At 41.7% G+C, this 3471-nt stretch overlaps 1 long non-coding RNA gene across 1 annotated transcript; it reads right to left on the bottom strand.

Annotated features, from left to right (window-relative positions):
- Positions 1–1167: 1167 nt before the first annotated feature.
- LOC123495087 (uncharacterized) lies at positions 1168–3229 on the bottom strand. The gene is made up of 3 exons (XR_006667110.2): positions 2753–3229; positions 2564–2663; positions 1168–1724 (listed from the first exon to the last, which is right to left on the bottom strand). It is a non-coding gene; the product is annotated as an uncharacterized lncRNA (long non-coding RNA).
- Positions 3230–3471: the final 242 nt, after the last annotated feature.

The raw sequence follows: 3471 nt of genomic DNA, 5'->3' as shown, positions 1-3471 counted from the left end.
GATCCCGTTATCAATGACATCCAATGTCCATAGTCAGGAAACCATGACTATCTGTTGATCAACGAGCTAGTCAACTAGAGGCTTACTAGGGACACGTTGTGGTCTATGTATTCACACATGTATTACGATTTCCGGATAACACAATTATAGCATGAACAATAGAAAATTATCATGAACAAAGAAATATAATAATAACCATTTATTATTGCCTCTAGGGCATATTTCCAACACAATCCTCCATCATGGCAGCTGAGAAAGTTCTCCTGAAGGTCAATTTTATATTTGTGCCATCCCAGGTTTCAGCTACAGTCACGCCTTGTTGATGACAGATAGTGTACAGGGGCCAAAACTGTACTAACAAACCAAATATCCTCCCAAAGTCTAATTTTGGTACCATCCCCTATTTGCCATCTATATCCAAACTTCAGAGCTTTAGCCGCCCACATAACACCTTGCCAAAATTTGGAGGTATTTTGGGTGCTAGAAGCAAAGATGTTTGGGCTCCTTTTAATGTACTTACTATCAACTATATCTCTCCAGATTTTCCCCCCATCCTGGGTGTACCTTCTCACCCAGGTGCCCAAGAGGCACAGGTTTACATTCTTGATGTTTGGGATACCTAGACCACCATATTCTTTCTTCATACAAACTAGATGCCAGTTAGCAAGGTGTAACTTCCTGTTCCCCTCAAAGTCACTCCATAGGCAGTGAGCCAGTTGACTATTGACCAAGTCAAGTGCCCATCTAGGAAATTTAAAGAAAGAGAGCAGGTATACCGGGATACTTGCAATGCAGGTTTTAATCAAGACAATCCTGGCAGAATAGGAGAGCAGTTTGCCCCTCCACCCTGCCATTCTCTTGAGGATTTTATCAATAAGAGGTTGTATGTCCTCTCTTCTAAGCTTGTCGTAATGAAGTGGGATACCTAGGTATTTTATGGGGAATGCCCATGATGTATTGGAAGGCAATCTCTCCTTCAGAGAGTCCTAATGGTATGATTTCACTCTTAGAGTAGTTAATCTTCATACCAAAAACGTCCTCAAAGCAAGTTAGAATAGTTTTGAGCTTAGCTGCTTTTTCTATATCATTATCTAGGAAGAGGATAGTGTCATGTGCATATTGCAAGCAGATGACCCCCCCCCCCCCCCCCCCCGGGATGAGATCAGAGCACAAGCCTTTCACTAGGTCATGTGATGCAGCTTTAATTAGCATTCTGGTCAGTACATCAATGACAAGATTAAACAACAAAGGGGGGCAGGGTCTCCCTGTCTAAGCCCTTTACTAGTAGTAAAGAAGTTCCCTTCTACTCCATTAATTTTCACACCAATCGAACCTAGTTGAGTAATTTGTTTTATCCAATTAATCCATCTAGGGCCAAAGTTCCTCTTTTCCAGCACCTCATACAAGAAGTCTAGATTAACTTTGTCAAAGGCTTTCTCATAATCGAGTTTAATCATACAGGGCGAAATCCAAGCCATAGTATATTTTTCATTCAAGGCTATAGACCTGCAGTATGGAACTCTTTTTTATAGGTACATATGTAAGAGATACATAAGAAAGAGCAGATTTACCTGAGAAACAGTACGCAGAGTAGCAAGGAGGGGTCTGAAACTGCAGAGAGGGAAGTTGAAACTGCATGTGGCTGCAAGCCCAAAAGTCGAAATGGATTCACGAGCCAGAATACCATGTCTACTTCAGCTGGAAATGGATACAATGATGCTAACCTATGGACCACGAGCAAGACAACCAGGCCAACATGAGTTACAATCTTATCGAAGTCACCAACACAAATGATACTGAAAATAAATCAAACACAATAGTCTGAACCCAATGATGCTAACTTATGGAAGCCATAGCCCAGTCATAACACATGATGAAACTATATATAGGAGCACCGGCGGCAGATCATAGATGCAACTTTGATAGATTAAGAAACACTTATAAACCTACTGCTACCTAGAGACAGAGATAGAGCGGAGCGGGTGAGGCTGCTGGTGCCGCCCGACGACCTCTAGCCTATCTGCTTGTTGGATATGGCTCTCGACAACAGTGTCTGATGGCACCCGACTAATGCTAGCCAAACCTACACACATGGGCTACACTAACCAATGTAATTAATTAATGGCAATAGTAAATACAAAAGACTTTCATTACTTAAACTGAATGTGTTTAAAGCCTCTATCTGATTTAGCAAAAGCAAGAGACCATCTAAGGATGACCTGCTACACTGGAAGCAAACTAAGGATGACCTGCTCCCAAGATCCATAGCAAAGCTCATATTCATAAAGGAAATGGACTACTAATACCTGCATTAATATGCACCAAAGTTTATATAATGTCCAAAATGAGAAACTAATTTCATAAATGGTAAACACTTATGAGTGAAACTTAAATAGTCCATCCAATGATTCTTAAGAGCAATCAACTTCTGGCATTTAAATCCTAACTAATCAGGGCAATCATTCTTAACAGCAACCCACAACTACAAAACCAAGAAAAAACCTAGTGATCCTAACAGGCATGAATGAATAGCAAAAGGGGAACAGGACAGAGAGATACACACATAGAGTGAAAGACATGAGATCCTCACAGTAGCACCCCATGGTCAACGACTTGCAGCTCCGACTTGTCGCTCAGCCGATGGACACGTCACCCAACGCTCACTACATACATGACTCTGTTGGTTCACTATATGGAGCAGCAGAAAAAAGGGGGTCAGAACTTTGTGTATGGACGTCTGTGAGACATGCACCTGGGATGTAGGACCTGAGCGCAGGCGCAACGCAAGCACGACGGTTGATGACCCCAATAGAGCAGCGGTGTGAGCCGTGACCTGCGCTTCTCCAGTCGACAGAGACGGCACCCATCAGCACTACCGTGCTCGACCACCACGCACATGCAATGAATCAAATGCTCAAATTCATTTAACTATTCACAAATTTCTCTATAATTTCAGGTCTAGAGTGCAAAATTTCAGAAAATAGGTTTTCCCCATTATTTAGAAGCAAGAGTATAAACCGAAAACTATTTAGAAGCAAGAGTATAAACCGAAAACTTGACTTGATAGCACAACCTGACATGTAAGTTCTAAGTACACATGGATTAAGACAGATGGCCAATTACCTGATAGATCTATTGTTGCGGTTATGTTGTTGTCCATCCAATAAAAAAGAAAAGGTATCCTTTCTTCTGTAGGAATCTGAGAGGCACACACAAGCTGTTCCAAGTTGTCCTGACCAAAGACATATTCAGTATAAGACCAAAAGAAGTAAACCAACAATCTTGGGACATCTAATCAAATGCATATGCAGAAAGACCTACTCTGGCTACCCTGCAACCAATTCGTCTCCTAGTACTGGATAGGAACAAAACCTTCATTGAGAAAGGACACAACCTCAGGCCAAATCGGTACTCCTTGACAGAAAAAAGTAGGTACCCAACAAGCTAAGAAGGCAACAAAAACTACTGTGC

This window comes from Aegilops tauschii, chromosome 7, assembly GCF_002575655.3.
Source record: "Aegilops tauschii subsp. strangulata cultivar AL8/78 chromosome 7, Aet v6.0, whole genome shotgun sequence".
Lineage (NCBI taxonomy): Eukaryota > Viridiplantae > Streptophyta > Magnoliopsida > Poales > Poaceae > Aegilops > Aegilops tauschii.
Note: the sequence above shows the minus strand (reverse complement) of the source record. Positions and strands in the feature narration are given on the sequence as shown.